This window comes from Rattus norvegicus, chromosome 9, assembly GCF_036323735.1.
Source record: "Rattus norvegicus strain BN/NHsdMcwi chromosome 9, GRCr8, whole genome shotgun sequence".
Taxonomy (NCBI): domain Eukaryota; kingdom Metazoa; phylum Chordata; class Mammalia; order Rodentia; family Muridae; genus Rattus; species Rattus norvegicus.
The window spans coordinates 107,568,370-107,590,908 of NC_086027.1; positions in this window are offsets into that span (position 1 = coordinate 107,568,370).

Below are 22,539 nucleotides of genomic sequence, written 5' to 3' on the forward strand. Positions count from 1 at the left end.
TGTGTGTGCATGCGTGCATGCGTGCGTGCTTGGGTTACCTCACTCAGGATGATATTTTCTAGTTCCATCCATTTGCACATTAATTTCATGAAGTCATTGTTTTTAATAGATGGGTAGTACACCATTGTGTAGATGTACCACATTTTCTGTATCCGTTCCTCTGTTGATGTACATCTGGGTTCTTTCCAGCTTCTGGCTCTTACAAATAAGGCTGCTATGAACATAGTGGAGCACGTGTCTCTGTGATATATTGGAGCATCTTTTTGATATATGCCCAGGAGTGGTATAGCTGGATCCTCAGGTAATACTATGTCCAATTTTCTGAGGAACCTCCAGACTGATTTCCAGAGTGGTTGTACCAGCTTGCAATCCCACCAACAATGGAGGAATGTTCCTCTTTCATACTGTAATATATTGTTTGTTTCACCTCTGTTTGTTTTATTTAGATTTTTTCCCTTTCCAATGGTGTAAAATAAATGCTCATATGCAAAAGTAAAATCAAAACTATTAATGGGGGTTGAAGACTGACTCAGTGACTAAGGGTGCCTTTTCTCATTCCAGAGTTCATTTTACATCATCCACTCCTGGTAACTCAAAACTACATGTAACTCCAGCTCTAATACATGCCATGGCTTCTTCTGGCCTCTTCTGGCATGTTTCCAGGCTTGGGAGATACTCATATAGATACATGCACTATATATATATATATATATATATATATATATATATATATATATATATATGATTTTAAAAATAAATAAAGCGAAAAACAAGCAAAGAGCCAAAGGATGAATATATATGTTTCATAAAATTTGAAATTACACCGAGTGAAGGAAACAGAAATGGAATTTTAGCTTAGACTTAGAGGACAAAAGCAAGACCATCTTTATAGAAAAATGTGAAACATTAATACTGTGAGTTCCTTCAGTGTTGGTAGCTTTGAGGGGGAAAATATGACGTATGGGAAGAAGTGAGGAAGTGCACAGGATGAGAGCACATCCACAGAGATGAGTTCTCAGGACTCGTGAGCAGTCTATGCCCTGAGTTCATCACGTTTAATCTGTATTTGATGATGGAGTCTACTGTCGTATCATAACCACAAGTCCACGAAAGTAACCATCCCATAGTGCAAGTGACCATACGTCAACAGGGACACGTTAAACTCACAGCACCACTGGAACTACCACCACCCACCCCCAAGTAATAAAGGGCTTTTAATTTAATACAACAATATTTTAAGATTTATTCTAAAGAAAAATGAGAAAATATTCAGGGAAATGACATTATCTGAATTGTGCATTTGAAAATTCACTGTATTTATATGATATACAGATGGCAAATCCCATAGGTTGATTATTTTTGGAAGTGAAAGAAATCATTAACATTTGTGAACAAAAGAAACCCTGTGTTTCTTCCGAGAAAAAAAGACTACCAATTTTTCCCCATGGCAACCCAAGTTGAAAATAATATTACTGAAAAGGAAAAAGAATATTTTAAATTATAAAACAATATACTCCTTCTACTTTAATCATCTGTGAATTCTCTTCATCAAAATGACCATGGACACAGAACAAACACTTCAATACTGAGTATCAGATTCTATCTTTTCACAAACAACCATAACAAAAAAAAAATCTGATAGTTGGCTCTTACAAGGCTGAGTAACCACTGATCAGCATACTTAAAGCCAATATTAACACTAAGATTTCCTTCAAGTAACACAAAGTAGTTTAACCCCTAAGACTCATTAACATCCTGACAGATACTAGAGACTTGCAGGATATAGCTAAGAAGGTACTTTTATCACAGAATGTCCTTTCAGCTGAACAAAAAAGGACTGGCTTCTTTCTACATCTAGGTACTATATAACTATTGGAGAAAGGACAAACTTTCAGGTCCAAAATTCTACCTCATTGCCATGTCCCCATTGGTATCTATTCCCTTTATGTCAATTTCCAAACAACATCATACTAAATTATGTCTTACATAGTCATCACTACAAACACACACACACACACACACACACACACACATAGAGAGAGAGAAAGAGACCTATGTGTACACTCACAATACACTTCTTTTTGCATACAAAAATTCCAGAAGTAACTAAAGAAATTTCAACCAAATGCATGCTACATATCAACCAAATGATTTTTTAAAGATAGAGGTTACATCACAATTCCAAAAAGCATGTGACATCAACTCATATAACAAAAAAGAATGGTGTGTATCATTTAATCTGTGCACTGGAACCACAAATATATAACATCCCCTCAGTGTTTTCCAAAATAGTCCTGTTATCCATCCTCAGTAGCCTCCAAAGATACTCTAACATTATTATTCATTTAAGGTGAGGGCAATCAAATCCGGTTCCTGGATGCCATATAATTCAAGCATCAACAGGTAAAATGGAACCACAATTCTCATTCATGTGAAGAAATGGATTAGTGTTGCCCACATTGAGAATGAGCATGTTTGTCATAAATGACAAGAAAAATAACAGAGACCCAGACTCTGTTGATAATTTTTCTTCTTCTCAACAAGCTATAAATCCAGAGTAAATTAAGGACACTTATTCCATTTAGAATAAAAGTAACCCAATTGTAGATTGCTAGGATAAAATCTTGGTAAGGCCAACTTTCCATTTTAACTAAGATTTTATGAATTCTTCTCAAGTTAAAAGATTGATAGTATTGGTTCAATTGATAGGGAAAATAAATTAGCATGGTTTTTAATCCATTCTTTCCATATGAACTAAGCTTTTTCTACTATATCTCCACTATAGTCAGTAAAGTCATGCACATCATATAAACCTGGATATTAAGTTCCTAGGACACATATGACTAATCCATTCTACATGGTGAGCTGAATGTCATTTCGTCACTGTACAGTGTAGAGTCTATACCAAGTGAGTTCCATTGGGATTGCAAGAGATTTGATCTTTCAAATCAAAGCACAACAGGGCAAAATAAAACAATCATAAATCCTCTGTTTTGGAAGAATTGTTTTTATATTATAAATTTTGTGTTATGTTATATTATTTGTTAGACAAGGAATGGAAAGGCAGAATCACAAATATATGCAATGTATTACTTAGGTACAAATTAGTACTGATCTGTGACATCCAAGGTGCTTTAAAACCAGAAAAAATAGAATGAGAAAGATACTCTTTTTTAGCCAGATTAACAAGTATACAAATATTGGGGGGAGGGGATAAAGGGTTTATGGATGGGAAACTGGGAAGGGGGATAACATTTGAAATGAAAGTAAATACATCCAATAAAAAAGTACAACGAAAAATAAAAATAAATTAAGAAAAAACAACAAAAAATCCCGCAAATATTGGGGCTATTATTAAATATCAAATCAGCAGAAAATCATTTTAAAGGCAGGTTGAATAGCTATAAATACTGTTTCCGTAATTGAGGTAATAAAATAAAATTGTCTTTTATTTATTCATTTCAAAAAATGAAACAAAATAAATTTGTGGGTATTTTTTGTTAGAAGTCTAGATTTTATATCTGATTAAAGACTAAGATTGAGACTAAAGAAAAGTTGTTCAAAACTCAGGAAAAGCTCAAACCCATTAATAAATAGGTAAGGACGTGTAAGTTTGATGGAACAACACAACTATAGCAGGATTATCAGGTACTTTGTCTCGTGAGATGACTCAGTCTCAGTGAGTTCTTTGAGATTTTTCCTGCAATCCTGATAACCAGAGTTCAATTTCTGGAACTCACATGTTAGAAGGTCCAACTCCCAAAAGTTGTCCTTTAAGCATGAGTGTGCTGTGGTACACATAAGTGAACACGACCACACACAAACCTACACATCCAAATAGCTAAATAGATTTATAAATAAGTATGAAAAGTATAAATAAGATAGAAGCTGCAAGAACATAAAAATGTTAAACGTCCACAACTTCACTTTAGTCTAAATGTGTAAATTATATCACATTTCACAAGGAATGTTTGGGCTCTTCTAATAAATAAGTAGAGTTCTTGCAAAAATTAAAAACCAACTGTATCAATATAGAGTAGAACTTATAATGTCATCTATTCTGGGCTTCCTAGTTGCAGGAATAGAGAGGTAGATTTTCATTTAATCAGATATGTGATTAAGCAAATCAGTTTAATGAAGACAAAGATGACTTGGAATAACAAATATACATATAGCAATGACTACAGTCTTTACTCTAGAACTTGAGCTTAGATTTTAGGCACACGAGGAGGGCAAGCAAACAGTGTGAGCCTCAGAAGACTCCCTGACCTGCTCTAAGGACAGGTGATCTGAAGATATTTAGCTTTGGATCAGACAGAAACAAAGCTGTGACACATCAAAGAAAGTTATTATTACTGATAGTGACGAAACCTAACATGGACCTCTTGGACTAAAGAGGCAACATAGATAAATAAGAAGACTTCTGGAAAAGACAAAGTAAATAAGATGATGGCATATGAGCAGGATGATGTGGCCATGTTAGTTATATAGAGGGATTTTTGAAAACCCTATCAGTAAAGAACTAAAATGTTCAAAGTATGTGGTAGGAAAATATGGGGCACATACAAAACTAGAATCATTCAGACGTCTTTTGGAGGTAACATCCAATAGACTTAGAACGAGTAACCAGAATAAAGATGGTAGGAGGTGATAAATTGAACAAAAATCTCAAAGAACTCATATGGTCATTTGAGAACATGGTGGAATGCTGGGCTGCACATCCTCATATGAAAGCAGGAGGTGAGCCAGTAGTCATATTTCATCAGGTACTTTATAACATGTCTGTTCTGTCAAGTGATAACAAACATAAGAGACGTGTTAGAGGCATGCTCTTCATCACTGCTGTTCACTCCAACTTCTTAGATGACATAATATATGCTTTGGTTTGATTTTTTGCTTGGTCATACGAACTAAACTTTTTGATCACACACACACACATGAACACACAAGCATGCACGCACAGACACACACATGCACGCACACATGCACATTTTGTCAGAAGAATTGGCCACTTCTTCTTGGTGAACTCAGTAGAGTTTTTGAGTCTTTTTTGAATAAACATATCTTATCACTTTGCTATTGCCTCAGGGTTTTACTGCTGTGAAGAGACTCCATGACCAAGGCAATTTTTGTTTGGACAATATTTAGGTGGGGCTGGTAGGCAGGTACAGAGGTTCAGTCCATTATCATCAAGGCTGGAGAATGGCAGTGCCTAGACAGGCATGGTGCAGGAGGAGCCGAGAGTTCTTCATCTTCATCCAAAGGCAGACAGTACAAGATTATTTTCCAGGCTTCTAGAATGAGAGTTCTAAAGTCCATAGCCAGAGTGACACACCTACTCCAACCAGGCCACACCTCCTCACACTGCCACTCATTGGGCCAAGTATATATGAACCAGCACAATTATAGTACTTTGAATTTTTTGGAAAGATGCTCATTCAATCTGTTCTTCCAAATCATGATTTTAAGTACAGCAATAGCTGCTTATAATACAGATGCATTATTAAAAATGTTGTAAATTTTTTGTTCAAGTCTATGGACTTTTTTAGAGGTGATTTATTGAAGCCTGATTACCCAAAGTGGTTCATTACTCATACCTGTTGTCCCGGATATTCTAATGGATATATGAAGATTAGAAATCTCATGGCAGTTTGCAAATCAATATACACGTCTTGCTATAATATCACACACCCGTACTAATTTTATTTTAGTTTTTGGCAAGTCAACAAATTAAATTTTAACACACACTTATACACTTGTGCTACTGTTCATATTTCATTACATATATTGAGTAGCCCCTGTTATTTTTCGTTTTGACAAAGTTACAATATTGTGGCAAACGTGTCAGCTAAAGGTTTTGTTAACTCTGTCAACTAATATGAAGGATATGTATCTGGTTCTTATTTTAAGTATTTTTGGTTTATTTTATTATCCTATGACTATGAGTGTTTTGTTTGCAAATGTGTTTGGTAACTGTAGATGTCAGAAGTAAGCATCAGATTCATTGGAGTGTGAGTAACAGCCAGGTCTGGGTAGCCATGTGCATGTTTGAGGTCAAACTTGGGTCTTCTGCAAGACTAACAACTGCTCTTACCCATGGAGATATATTTCCAGCTTCTTATTTTAAAGGTGAAATAATTTTAATAACCTAGATATCTCATGACCAGGTTTTCAGTTTGACAATACATATTTCTTTCTAAGAACACAAAATCAAATCAATAGTCAGATTGATATCATGCTTATACAATTAGTACTTCACATTTGCGTATATTTTCTAATGGTATCAGCCTACAAGCTACAATATTTTATTTCTTCCATATTTTGTTACTGTTAATAATTGAGGAAGTTTAAACACAGCCAAAATATGTTAAGCATGTTTGAAACTACCACGAGAATCCCCTTGCTTTATACAATTAATATAAACAAATAAAAAGTAAACTACAGCAAAAATACAAGGCACAAAAATCCAACTTACAACTGATTTATGAATATGATGAACGTTTAAGTCGGTTGAAGGTATTACTGCTAATTAACTCTGCTCAAAGATCTGGCATCTACGTCTAAGTGGTATTTTTAAGTCTTTTGGCTCATTTACACTGTTTTTGGATGAAATGTAGCCTCTTTGTGAGTATTTCCTCAGGAGGAATAAAGAAATAATATAAATTTTTAGGAAGTGTAATCCATGAAAGGAGTAATTTGTGCATTTGGAGAACGTTGTCACTGTTCTGCTCAGGAGGACCATCTGATATCATTTTGTGGCACATAGGTTAATCCATATTCTCTGCCCTCTGGATAGGAGGAGCAGAGTGCTGCCCTTGGAAGCATTGCCTACCGACTTGGCAGTAGTGAAATCCACTTGGCCTGAGTTATGGAGTTATTCCAGCCCCGAAGACATGAAATCATTCAGGTTTCTACAAAGGAATAAGAATAGCAGTGCCCCAAAGCCCTCATTTCACACACCATCACTCAAAATATCTTCAACTTTTACAACCTATTTTAAACCCCATTCATCAGCACTCTCAATATTGGATTCAGGGCATGCTTCGATGCTGCTGCTGCTGCTGCTGCTGTTGCTATTTTGTTTTAATTACCATGATTGTTATGATAGCACAATTAACATTTTTATTAGTCTTTGTATATAGAAGGTTTAAGGAAAGCTAAACTACTGGCAGGTATCCTTCCTCTTATTACATTGAAATTTGCTCATTTTGCATACAGATTGAATGGCCATCTGTCCCAATTTCTCAATCTCCACATATACGCATTTGACATGGAATGCATTCGAAAAATATGGGTTAGTTCTTAATATATATAAAAGCACATGGTATTTGAAAATAAGGCATGCAAATTGTGGTAACATGAAATCAAATCTCAATACAATATTCACATGTATACATATATCTGCATTATCTACTTTGCATTTTCAGTCTATGTGTTCACAGTGCTGCTAACCCTCTGATCTTTACCAAGGAAATAAGGTACTAGGATGAAGAGAAGAGCATATGTTTGTTTGTTTAATACCAGCACCTGCTTCATTAACCACCATCATAATCACTACCTCCTTCTATGCAAAACAGGTGAGTAAAGCAATAACCCATCCATGTGGCTGCCGTTAGACTCCCTTTATATCCCTTCAATTGAGAAGTCAAGATAGAACATCCACTGATGTTCATCCCTTTTTTGGTTATTGCCTAACAGCATTGGCTGGGAGCCTCTAGAGTATGCCTAGTTAAGAAAATAAAGGATGCTCATAGAGTTAAATGAATAGCACGCACATTCCTAAACATCCATTATTCTCTTTGTTGTTCAGCGTTGGATCATTGCTTGTTTTCTTCATTTTAAACATAGAAAATAACATGTTTAATGTGTGTGTATGTGTTTGTGTGTGTGTAAGAAGGAGAATATATACAAATACATGTGTGTGTGTGTATGTGTGTGTGTGAGAGAGAGAGAGAGAGAGGGTGTAAAAGAGAGATAGGGATCAGAGGAAGGGAGGGGTGGGGAAAAGAGGGAGGAAGAGACAGAGAATGAGACAAGAAACACAGAGACAGAGAGACAAAGAGAGAGACAGAGGTGAGAAGGAGAGGAGAGATACAGCATGTGTGTAGTTCAGAAGATGGCTGGTCAAATTCAGTGCCTCTCTCTCTCTCTCTCCCTCCCTCCCTCCCTCCCTCCCTCCCTCCCTCCCTCCCTCTCTCCCTCCCTCCCTCCTCTCTCTGTCTCTCTCTCTCTCTCTCTCTCTCTCTCTCTCTCTCTCTCTCTCTCTCTCTCTCTCTCTCTCTCTCTCTCTCTCTCTCTCTCTCTCCTCTGTCTCTCTCCTACCTTGTTTCCCAGAAATCGAACTCAGGATGTCTGTCAGGATCGGCTGCAAGCCTCTTTGTCAGATGAGTGCACTGCAGTTCTCGTTTGTTTTTGTTTGGTTTTTCAAGATGTGGTTTCTCTTTGGAACATTGGCTGTCTTGGAATTTACTCTATAGCCAGCTAGCCTCAAACTTAGATCCTCCTTCTGAGTGCTGGAATTGAAGACACTTGCCACTACTCCCTAGGCCTGATTTTAAAGCTAACTATAAGGAAACAAAATCACCATCCTTAGGTAGTTTAATCTGTTTCTAAGAAGAAGGGGAAAAAAGTGGCTGGATTGAGAACAGAGATATAGAACTGATTGAAGAACAGGAATTTGATTTTGTTTTTTAGACACATAAATAGAATTTAGTTTAACATGGGAAAAACTGGATTTTTCTTTATTAATATTCCAAGTACTAGGAAGCATATTTACATTGTAAAGATATAATTTTATACTAAATATTGGATATTTATATATTTGAATAAAACATAAAACTTAACTGACAATTTTTCTAGAAGTTTTCGATCTACAGTATAAGCAAATGTTTGATTCTTTGTTATGTCTCCTAAAATGAAATAAGCCATATGTTTCATCTATAATACATAAAAGCTTTGGCCAGATTAATTTAAAATATTCTAGTTTAACCTTTCTAAACAGAGGTTGACAGTAACTTTAGATAAATATGTATTTTACTTCATTAAACTCGTCATTAATGAAACACATAGTCTCCACATTTCCACAATTCACCAAATATATTCTCATTTTAAGTATAGCGCACTGCTGCAGCCTCTAAACAATATTCTAATCAGTCTTTGCTTGCTCCCGATTGTTTATAGAATCAGTCTGTATCCTGAATGAAACTAAGAGAGTCAATTAAAAAGATAAACCACACTTGTACATTAGGCACAATGTGAAAATTATCACACAGCCATATGGTTTACTGGCAATTCTCACTATAGAACATAAGTTAAGACAGAATCATATTACGCTGTTCAATTTAGATCAGTTTGTATCAGCTTCAAATGGAGATACACAATATGGCTGTATCTTAAAATAAAAAATACAAAATAAAAAGGAGTTAAAAACAAAGAAAGGAAAAGTCTGTGCTGGGACTTTCTTCAGTTCCGCTGCTCTATTGGTGCAAATATCATGAAGTAGTGTTAAATATTTATATTTATTCTTTCTAATGTTAATGTAGATAACAGTATTTATATTTTTTAATTTCTGTTTTGGTTTTTGTGTGTGCACACGGTGTGTTTGTCTGTGTGTGCTGCACGTAAACAAGTAGACATATGTGTAATGAAGGATGTATTTCCTTTTGTAGAAATGGAAGACGAAAGTTTGTACACTGTGCTACTGATGCAGGCTCAGGATTGCAATGAGCAACTGTTTTGAGTTTTGAAAAGTTTGATTCTGTATTCATAATTTTACTGGAAAAAATGGCAATTATGGGGATACATGCGCAAATTAAGCCTTCCCATGCTCCCGTATATGTCTCTCTCTTTGTTTTCTAATACTCAACATGCATTATTGCGCTTTGGTCTAGGGACTTGGCATACCTTTTCTATGTTAGCTCAATACAGTTATCTATCTGTCTGTCTATTATATATGTCTGTACATATTTATCTATTTATCTATCATCTATCTAGGTAGGTAGTTTTAGAATTGCTTTTTCAAGATCAGCTCTGAGAAACCTCTTCTATTTAACAACTATTGAATCTTAGCATAAATGAAGATGGCATTAAATTTAAAGTGTTCATTTGCACAGGAGTACTTGCAAGCTTTAAAAAGAAATTAGAGTATTGAATCTACCAGCCCGCCTCTAGTATTCTTCTCACTGTTATGACATGAGAATTTGTTGAATTAACATTCAGCAAATATGTTTGACAGAGGTCAGTTCACAGCATATTAGTGTTAGGGTTGGGAATATAATATAATTCCAATGATTTGGGGTTAATGTTTTTAAAGCCTCTTTGAGTTTCCAAACATAGACCCTAAGCTTCTTCAATTCTTCAATATCAGGTTCTCATGTTGAATTGAACCTTCAAATAAAACTCACCCTATGACAGATTATTAAGATCTTTCTTTTTTGAGATATGTGCTCCTGTAGACTCCCGTGGCCCAGAAACTAAATACAGCTGGGAATGACCATGAAATTGTAGTTTTCCTTCCTCTTCATTACTGATGCTGACATTAAAGGTTTGTGACATCAAACTGGGTATCAGCAGTACTGAGAGCTGAGCCAGGGCTGAGGGAGTTCTAGGCAAGTTTTCTTTCTATCAACTGATCTATTTCTGTAGCCTTGGAAATATTTATTTAGATGATAGCATTTAACATTTTAATAAGATAATACTATACTCAAAGTGTCCTAAAGAGGACACTGTACTCTTTTCTTCACTGATGAGAGTCAAGTGTTCAAGATATTGTGTAGGTGTCTCAGGTAGAAGATTGATTCAAAGCCAATTATATGTATATATATACATATATATACATACATGTATATATACATATATACATATATATATATCACATCTTAGTTAGGGGTCCTACTGATGTGATCAAACACCATGAGCAAAACCAGCTGACTGGGCTAAGTGGCTCTTTTAAATTATAAAGACACGTGCTCCACTATGTTCATCGCAGCCTTATTTATAATAGCCAGAAGCTGGAAAGAACACAGATGCCCTTCAACAGAGGAATGGATACAGAAAATGTGGTACATCTACACAATGGAATATTACTCAGCTATCAAAAACAATGACTTTATGAAATTCGTAGGCAAATGGTTGGAACTGGAAAATATCATCCTGAGTGAGGTAACCCAATCACAGAAAAACACTCATGGTATGAACTCATTGATAAGTGGCTATTAGCCCAAATGCTTGAATTACCCTAGATGCCTAGAACAAATGAAACTCAAGACGGATGATCAAAATGTGAATGCTTCACTCCTTCTTTAAAAGGGGAACAAGAATACCCTTGGCAGGGAATAGAGAGGAAAAGATTAAAACAGACACAGAAGGAACACCCATTCAGAGCCTGCCCCACATGTGGCCCATACATATACAGCCACCCAATTAGACAAGATGGATGAAGCAAAAGAAGTGCAGACCGACAGGAGCCGGATGTAGATCGCTCCTGAGAGACAGAGCCAGAATACAGCAAACACAGAGGCGAATGCCAGCAGCAAACCACTGAACTGAGAATAGGTCCCCCGTTGAAGGAATCAGAGAAAGAACTAGAAGAGCTTGAAGGGGCTCAGGACCCCATATGTACAACAATGCCAAGCAACCAGAGCTTCCAGGGACTAAGCCACTACCTAAAGACTATACATGGACTGACCCTGGACTCTGACCTCATAGGTAGCAATGAATATCCTAGTAAGTGCACCAGTGGAAGGGGAAGCCCTGGGTCCTGCTAATACTGAACCCTCAGTGAACTAGATTGTTGGGGGGAGGGTGGCAATGGGGGGAGGGTGGGGAGGGGAGCACCCATAAAGAAGAGGAAGGGGGAGGGGGATGTTTGCCTGGTAACCGGGAAAGGGAATAACACTTGAAATGTATACAAGAAATACTCAAGTTAATAAAAAAATAAATAAATAAATAAATAAATAAATAAATAAATAAATAAATAATAGAGGAAGGTTCTGCAACCTTTTAACTGAATCTTCCATGATTCTAAAGCCAGAATAATTTGGGCAAAATTTTCAAGTTTGACTTCCTGCTTGGGCTGAATCTTGAAACACTGGAATTACATTTACAGGGGCTTTTGTTAATTACTTAGGTCTTTTTCTTTCACAAGTTAGAAGCTTACCTGAGTCTTGACCCAAAGGTACTCTTCCCTTTATTCCAATGGACATTTACCCTCTCAGTAGCGGTAATTTCCTTACCAATTCTAACCAGCTAGCTTGCACAAGCCACAGGGCTAACATTTAACTGGCCAATGTATATTTCTTCTCAAATATATACATTTTGTATTTCTTTCTGCCACATGTATTAGGATGACTACTAATGGTCATGCACCATAGTCAACCTAAGGATATCTTGAAATTTCCACTAAAGAAATTAACATATTCCTGCTATTAGTCTCAGCAAGTTCTCACTATATGAGTAGAAAGTAGCCAAATTGTTTTACATAATAACCCAAAAAATGTCTGTAGCAGAGTTGCTAATTTTTCTCACCTCTGAACCCTCAATATCAGCTTCCACATTCTACAGTTTTCAGCACTACTGTTGTACATTACTAGGATGTTCTATTAAGTTTTGCTGATAGCATTTAACTCCTTTATCTGTTCAAAGCCTTAAACCCTTGAACGTTCTTTCAAAAACATAACACCGTTACTTTATTCAAAGCAATAGCCCAATTCTTGCTAATAGCTTCTGTCCTAGTTGTCTTTCTGGTGCTGTGACAAAAGTCCATGACCCTAGGATATATATAGAAGGAAGGGTTTGTGATTCCAGAGGCACATGTGTTCATCACCATGATAGCAGGGAGCATGGCAACAGGCCAGCGGATTTCCTCTGGAGGAGTTGTGGAGAACTCATGTCTTGACACACATGCAAGAGTAGAGAAAACTGAAAATGGCACAAGACTTTTAAAATTTCAAAGCTAGCCTTCAGTGGACACACTTCCTCCAGCAAGACCACACCACCAATCCTTCCCAAATAACCACCAACGTTGGACTAAGTATTCAAATGCTACCTCTCATTTAGTCCACCATGTCATTTCAATGTTTAATTGGTTCCCCTGCTATTGTAGCAATGTAACTTTTATACACACACACACACACACACACACACACACACACACACACATCTACTAGCTTCTTCCAAACTTATCTCCTATGACTTAAATGTTAATTCTCTGAGTATATTTTTCTTCATAAATAATGTTTGATAAAATCAAAAGGAGTAATAACTGGTTTTCACAAGGGAAACATTCACATCCTATGGTTTAGAGAGTTTATGGTGGCACACCTATCCTGGCAAATCCCTGCTCAAGTTTGGAGCAAGAAACTATGAACAAAGAAGAAAAGGTGTATGCTTGCAGGAGCTTTCTGAAAGGTCAAGCAGGGCAGCTTGACTGAAAGGGTACAATATATCAAGCAATTGTCTGAGTAGGGAAAGAACAGAGGGTGGCGGGGTTCAGAATTTTGTGTTAGTGTCTTGTGATGTGAGTGGCCTGCTGAAGAATTCCAAAACAAGTTAACCATGAAACCAAGGAAATCTGGGATACCTCAGTTAGGAGAGTGTGAGAAGTATGAATGGATCCATCCCAGATATGACCTAACTCTTAAACTGGTTTATGGTTTTGAATTACATTTCTCTTTTGTGCTTACTACTTGCAAACAAGGAAAAGAAACATGAAAATACAGAATAAAACTAAATTTCCATTTGGCATCTGATTCCCATTACACATTTGAGACAATTCACATACTTCTCTTTCAGGAACAAACGAAAAAAAAAATGAGTTAAGATTTCTTAAATGAATAGAAAAGAAATAAGAATATTTTTAAAAATTTTCAGTAACTAAGAATTTTTTATCATATTCAAAATTAGTCCCGAACACTTCTCAAATCCACCCCCACTTGTCCTTCCCTTCCAACCCACTTTCTCTCTGTTCATATTTTCTTTCCATCAAGACCAATTAGTGCTCCCCAAACAATCTTGAATATATGGTCATTTTCTCGAGTGGAATTCATTTATCAGAAACTGTACCCCTTGATGAATCTGAGTTTTTCCTCTCCCAGCAAATAATTGTCAACAGGTCTACACCTAGAGGTGTGTTTCATGATCGACTCCCCTCTCCATCCAGGTATTTGATCTCTCTTCAGCTTGTAAAGGCCTTGCTTGTGTTCTTATAACTATCGTTTATATTTGAAAAGGTCTGCCATGTTATTGTAACCATATGTTTTGGCTAATTTATTGTGTTCTAACCTTCACATGAATCCATTCCAAACCAGATACATTTGGCATGTGAGAAAGAAGGTTAGAGGGGAAAGGGGGCATTGAGCTCTTTAGACCACTTCCTGCTGATTAAGGTTGTCAAGTTCCTAGGGGAAAGTCTAATCTTTGTCATCAAGATATCTCAACCAGCGATCCAGGAACAGCAAAAGCAGGAAAAGAGCAAGGCTACAGGAGTAACCAGCAGCAGCAGAGTGAGACACAGCTACTGTCTCTCTTGGGGTCTCTGGCCTTTTTTATTACCTTCTCAAGCATTTCTCCAAATCTCTTGAATAGCCATTTCAAGAACCTTATAATTTTAACTCCCATCTATTCACAGAACATCATTACCTGTCTTTTTGTACTGTCTAGGAACTGTTCTTTTCCTGAAGCACCTTGGCCTCCCTTGATTCCCTGAACATCCCAGCCAATATGAAATATCTATGCATTCAGAATCCATACTTTTGTGGAGCTTCTTGCCTACTTCCCTGACTGGAACACTCATGTGTCTCTTCTTCTAAGGAGATCCTTTAGACTATATGTTAGACACTTCCCTCTTTTCTGAATCTCATGGGCACCTCAGCCTGTCTTGGTGATATCCCTGATCACACTCTTACATCATTATACCTCACCAGATATGGGCTTTCGGGCACCTCTCCATTCCAAGGTCATACTTGCCTGACTGCATTTCTGAAACATTCCTATCCCTTTATAAGTCTAGAGTATCCAGTGTTTTCTACATTCATTTGTATCATAATTCTTCACCAGGCAAGGGGCATCTCTGCTCCTCTCTAACACCAGGGAGTATGTTATTGGCAGGATTTTGAAGTTTCAAAAGCCCATGTCATACCATTTTATCTCTCTGCCTCCTATCTTTGAATCATGATGTTAGTTATCAGCTACTACTTCAGTACTGTACATAATTGTCTGCTGCCGTGCTTGTCCCCATGATGGTCATAGACTCTACCCTCTACAACTACAATCTTCAAAATCAAGTAGTTTTTCTATTCTTTGTTTGTTTGTTTGTTTGTTTATTATTGTTACCAGGTCTTGGTTATGTTTTATTACAGCTGTAGAAAAACAACTATGACAGAAGAACCTCAGCCAACTTCTAGTCCGCAAACAACCTGACACATTTCTATTTGTGGGATATCGCAGCCCATTTCCAGACTGAGAGCATTGTGGTTCATTTGTACTTATTGGGCATTAACTGTTCTACACCTCATGAGAATCACTCATTCTTCCCGTTCGCTGTGGATCATGTCCATTCATCTTGCATCTCTATTGGTACAGCTCTGGCAGAGCCTTTTAGGGGACAGCTACACCAGGCTCCTATCAGGATCTTGGCATCAGCAACAGTGTCTGGGTTTAGTGTCAGAAGATGGGATGGATCCTCACGTGTGGCAGTCTCTGGATGGCCTTTCCCTCAGTCTCTGCTCCATTCTTTCTCTCTGTACTTCCTTTTGATAAAATTATGGAGGTGGGTGGGGACACCATCTTTCAACTTGGAGAGGTGCCTGTCCACTGTACTTGTTCTCTACAGGTTCTGTTTCACCTTTGTTGGGTATTTGGCTAAAGTTCTTCCGGTTGAGTCCTAGGAACCTCTTGGGTCCCTGGCATCTGGGACATTCTAGTGACTATATTCAGTTCCCTCTCCTTCACTACTGCACTCCTACTTTCAAGTTCCTGACCCTCTGTACTTCTCCTCCATCTCCTTCCATATCTGAACTGCCCCCCCTTGTTCCGCCCCCTCTTCTCTGCCTCCCACATCTCTCTGTTCCTCTAGTTCCCAGAAATTATTTCCTTTTCCCTACTGAGTAGTACTGGGACATGCAAACTTTGGTGTGATCTTCTTACTCCTTGAGTTTTAAATGGTATGTGAGTTGTAGGATGGGTCTGCTGACCTTCTTTGTGGCTACTATCCACTTATCAGTGAGTACATCCATGCGTGTTCTTTTGTGACTGGATTACCTCACTGAGCGTGACATTTTCTAGTTCCATCCATTTGCCTAAGAATTTCATGAAATCATTGTTTTAATATCTCAGTAGGACTCAACTGTGTAAATGTACTACATTTTCTTTATCCACTCCTCTGTTGAGGAACATCTGGGTTGTTTCCAGCTTCTGGCCATTATAAATAAGGCTGCTAGAAACATACTGGAGCATGTGTCCTTGTTATATTTGGACCATCTTTTGGGTATATGTCAAGGACTGGAATAGTTGAATTCTAAGGTAGAAATTTTTTCCATTTTCTGAGGAAACACCACACTGATTTCCAGACTGGTTGTACCAGCTTGCAATACCTGATCAGAACACCAATGGTTTTTGCTCTAAGATCAACGATAGACAAATGGGATCTCATAAAATTGAAAAGTTTCTCTAAGGCAAAGAACACTGTCAATAGGACAAAATGGCAAGGAACAGATTAGGAAAAGATCTTTACCAACCCTACATCTGATAGAAGGCTAATATCTAATATATAGAAAGGACTCCAGTTAGACTCACAAGAATCAACTAACCCTATTTTAAAAAATGTGATATAGAGCTAAACAAAGAATTCTCAACTGAGGAAATCTCAAATGGATGAGCAGCACCCAAAGAAATGTTCAACATCCTTAGTCATCACGGAAATGGAAATCAAAACAACCCTGAGATTCCACCTCATACCAGTCAGAAGGGGTACAATCAAAACTCAGGTGGCAGCAGATGCTGGTGAGGATATAGAAAAAAAGGAACACTCCTCCATCGTTCGTGAGATTGCAAGCTGGTACAAACACTCTGGAAATCAGTCTGGCAGTTCCTCAGAAAATTGGACTTAGTCCTACCTGAGGACCCAGAGACATCTCTCCTGGGCATATACCCAAAATATGGTTCAAAATGTAACAAGGACACATGCTCCACTATGTTCATAACAGCCTTATTTATAATAGCCAGAAGCTGGAAAGAACTCAAATGTTCTTCAACAGAGAAATAGATACATAATATGTAGTGCATTTACACAATTAAGTATTACTCAGCTTTATAAACAATAAATTCATGAACTTCTTAGGCAAATAGATGAAACTAGAAAATATCATCCTGTGTGAGGTAAACTAATAACAAAAGAATGCACATGATATGTACTCACTGATGATTGGATATTAGCCCCAAACGTGATATACTTATGATACAGTTTACAATCCACATGAGGCTAAAGAAGAAAAAAAAAACAACGTGCGGATTCTTCAATCCTTTGTAGAAGGTAGAACAAGATACCCACGGGAGGAAATAGGGATACAATGTATGGAGCAGAGACTGAAAGAAAGGCCATTCAGGGACTGCCTCATGTGGGGAGCCAGTCCATATGCATTCACCTAAACCAGTCACTATTGGGGATGCCAAGAGGTGCATGCTGACAGGAGCCTGATATAGCTCTCTCCTGAGAGGCTCTGTCAGAGCCTCACAAATACAGAGATGGATGCTCACAGCCAACCATTGAACTGAGAATGGGGTCCTCAATGGAGCAGTTAAAGAAAGGTCTGAGATAGCTGTGGGGTTTACATCTCCATAGGAAGAACAATATCAACCAATCAGACCACCCACAGCTTCCAGGGACCAAGCCACCAACCGAAGAGTATGCATGGAGTTACTCATGGCTCCAGCCACAATGTAGCAGAGGATGGTCTTGTTGGGCATCAATGGGAGGCGAGGCCCTTGGTCCTGTTAAGGCTAGATGCCCTAGTGTAGGGAAATTTCTGGGCAGTTGTGGGAAGGAGTGGGTGTTTGCATAGGGGAAGCACCCTCATGGAGGCAGGGGGTGGGGTAATAGAATAGGGTGTTTCTGGAGGGACAACCAGGAAGGGAGATAATATTTGAAAGGTAATTAAGAAAATATCCAATAAAAAATTTGAAAAAGAAAAAAAGAGACTAACAGCCACATAGTTCTGGAATATTCCTGGCTGGTGATTCAGCTCCCCACCCCCACCCTGAGCTTTCCCTTGTCATTTTAATGGAAAATATCGTGTGGTACTAAAAAAAAAATTAACCAAGTAAACAAAACTTTAGTGCTCATTCCACTCTCTCCTGTGAAATATAAACTATGGTTTTATACTCTGTCCATCTATATATGTCCCTCTCTCCTATATAATTATCAGAATGATCTCCTTCTAATACATTCTTCAGTCACAAAAGGTATATGACAATTTCAGTGATGACCATTAGCTGTTCTGCTGATCATGCACTTAACAGAGGCCCCTGGAAACACACACGACAGCAGATGAACTGATACAGAAGGTGTTTGTAGTATTTCTGCTCATGATTGTTTTTGATCTACTCAGGACATCATAACAATGTCTCTGTTTACTGTTTTACCTCCATCAAAAAGCAGGCAGGCTTTCATTTCTCACAGTGATCAAATCACAGGAAAAGATCATGAATCTGTTCACTCTCCTGTTTTATCCCAATTTTTCTCTTGCACTTTACAACAATGCTTGACAATATCTTTACGCTCACCATTGCCAATTTCTCTCCTCTGTTCTCTGTTGGAATCTCTTTGCGAAGCGATATCTTGGCTCAACCATCACTGTAACATTTGTAGTAGTTTCTTTTTTATAAGTCTCCTCTCCTCAAATCCATTAATCCATTTTCTTTTGTTACTTTTATCATTTGACAGTGTCTTACTCTGTCACCACAGCTGGCCTTTGAATTCACGATCCCCTTGACTCGGCCTACCAACTGCTTTCAAGTCCAAGATACCGTTCCCTCTGTGTCTTCAAGCTATCTACGGTATTATTACCAATAGAAAAAATAGACTTGTGCCCATTTTGACCAGTGCTGTCATTATTGCAGCTCCTAGGTTGTGTGTAAGATCATAATACAATCAAGAAATCCCCTTGTACCCTGACTTGGTACCAAATCTTGAAGTCACTCAGTGAAATGATCCTATTTATTCACAGAAATTTAGTAAGCTTACTCTCAAAATATTTGACATGTCTTTTGTTTGTAGCAATACTTTGAATGTACCTCTTTCATTTATTAGACTGATTTTGTTAAGGACAGAGGTATTGTATTATTTGTTTTAATTTCTTACCTACCTAGATCAACATATGGTTCATGGATGCACATAGCATATTACCTGTTTTAAGATTAAGATTGATTAAATGAGATCCCATTTTTTCTAGTAACATATTCTTTTGTTTTACTTTATATATTTTTTCAATTGTTAACATTGAAAAGTCACGGTATATTTATTTTTGGCACACAGAGTTTGCCAAAAAAAGGGAACGGACAAGTGAAACGACTAAAAATGTATAGTTTGTGCCACACACTTAGTATTTTACAGTTAGAATGTGTAAAATATGTCATCAATTTTTAGGTATTCAGTAACATCTTGATTATCTGTCCCTTCTTAGGAAGCATGTGATTTGATGAAACATGATTACTGTAGCAATCTTTGGAAGTGCACACAAGCTTAACATCTTGATTAAAAGGGTGAGAGGAACATGTCTTTCTAGAAAAGATGATTTATTTACTAATAATTTTTCAAATTGTTCAGCTACTGTTCAAAAATTCAAAGTTTATTTTGTGATGTGAATTTATCAAGAATAAAATTTGATTTATATAAGAATGTGTTTACAATGTATATGGTTTTCAAATACAGAAAGAAGACATCCTGAATGGTTCTGCTCAGAGGACCATTCACAGAAAAGCACTTTTATCTAAGGAAATAAACAGCCACACCCATATAAAGAATGATTTAAAGCAAAAGAGGCAGGCATAATGAATTAATGATGTAAAAATTTACACCAACGTAAGAAACTTAAGTGCACTGAACAGTTTAATATCTCATGATCTGAAATGCAGACGAAGTGAAATGACTTCTTAAAAATATGAAGGACCTTCATGGACTGTTGGTGCCAAAACATAAATTCCGAGATCCTCTCAACCTGCCCAGGGCCTTTGTACTCTATGCCTATGTATGAATTCCTATCAGAGGACTGGGGATTTGCCAAGTTTCATATAAAACTGCAATGACTTTTGAGGCCACTCAGGCCATTCCATCTATTCAAAAATGAAATTAGCCTCCTTTTTATAGGTTTGAAGCCATGGAAATTTGACCTCTATCTAGAACATCTTTATCCATCAAAATTATCAATACTGTGAGCAAGGGGTAGAAAGTTTAGAGTAAGTCACCAGAACGAATAATGTGTAAGGTCCTCTATCAAGGTTTCACAGATAAATTGGTTTTGCAAATGCATTTAGAGAAATAATTAACTTTGAGGGTCAAAATGGAAGAGACCATATATAAATATAGGTAATATAAGATTTTCATTCCTTATCATGGACTGTTTCCTCCCTTTCATTTTCGTTCACTTATTATATATAGAGAGGAGGCTCTTTCCTAAATCAAGAGACATTATGGTAGACTAATTAAAACTATGCAATTTAAACTATGGAATTTGCAATATAAACTTGTCAGATACAAATATTTCCCCATAGATATTTTGTTCTATATGTTCTAAAGTATTGTAAACCTCACTTTTTATGCTGCAGAGAACCAAGGATAAAATGATATCTCAATTATAAATCCAGAAAGGAAAACAGGTAGAAATACCAAGATGAATTTCACAGAAAATTAAACCTTGAGGAAGTAAAGAGAGAGACATTAATAGGTACAGTGCCAGGGTAATTATCCCATGAACTTGCTGGCGAAAGTAAAGAGATACTTTTCACATGATGTCTTGGGTAACCACGATGCATGAGAAATGCAGAAGGTAAACAATTTTGATTTGCATCTCAGGTTTGTAGAACTTGGACTTTTTTGGGGGGTGGGGGCACTCAACTGACAACTGAGAATCAGAGACGTCAGAAACATTTTGAAAGTCATCTTTCTTGCCCTTTGGAGTTTTGAAGCAAATCTGATATTGTATTTCCTCAACTCCCCCTTCTGGCGTAGCCTGCAGCAGGAAGCTTGGTACAGTGCAGACGATGAGCCGGGACCCATAGACATTTACTCCCTCAGCAATCCTTAAGACAGTTTCACTGACAATGGAACTCACTCAATTCTGAGGCCAGACATCCTGTCACCTCTGTGAGTAAAAAAAGGTCCTCACTAATAAATTCAAGTGTTCTGTTAGGTATCTAGATCAGCTCTTTTATACGGCTTTAAACTTTAATGAAATTTTATTGAATATATGTGCATATTTTTAGCAATGTCGAATCTGTATGAATAATGTAAACTCTGAATAAAAACACATCAGTTTTTAGCTTGAGATTTGACTGCCTTACAGTAAATACCCAACTACAGTCTATAGGGATGGTTTCATACACTGATTCTGGAAGTCAGCTCATATTTAAAGAGAAACCTCAAGTCTGCTGGAGCTGTTTGGCCACTGGTTGGTACAGAAACATGGAGCTGTTGGTGGTACGAACAACGCAGATGTTTCTCATTAAATACTTATACATGCAATAAATTTTAACGAGCGCTTTCAGAAAGAAAGTAAAAATTTTCATTTTTAGAGACTAAAAAGCATCGTGAAATGTCATCGTATTTCTCCAAATATTTTTGGGTAGAAAATTTTTAAAAAAATTGAAATTTGGTTCTTAATATTTTACCTCTGCTGTATATTCTAATCAGGCTGACTTGACGTTTTCAGGCATCTCTTATTACATTAAAAGCATGCTATTATTTGCATTTGATGATGACAAAAATGCATTCTATTAATTGAAACTTTAAACTAGCCTTGCCTTTTGCTCATATCTACAGATAAGCATACTTCCAATTCCTCAGAGCCACAGCTTGATGATTTTGGTGGGAAATGGAGAGAAGTACTTTGGGTAAATGTTCTGAATAGCATGAATACAACTGGAGTTAAAAATGTTCTTTTTTTAAATTGTCTGAACCTTTTTTATTATTAGAAGCAATTTTGCATGAATGCATAATTGATCCATAGCTCTTCTCTATGCTTTTGCATTTTCCTTTCTTGGATTTTTCTTGGTCCTTCATTCAGATTAATTCTCTCTGCTACAAGCACAAAGCTTACAAAGAGAATCATCCACCATCTTTGATATCCAGTGATCTAATTATCTAAAGCTGTTCTTCAATAGCATTGCACCATGAATACTTGAAGGAAAAATGTAAAATATGTCTTGGATTAAAGTTATTAGTACCAAGTATTCTGGATGTACTGTTTTGTTATTGTGATTATGAAGGGCAGGTGACAATTTGCAGATATGATAATAGGAAGGACATCTTAGAATACAACAACTATTGGA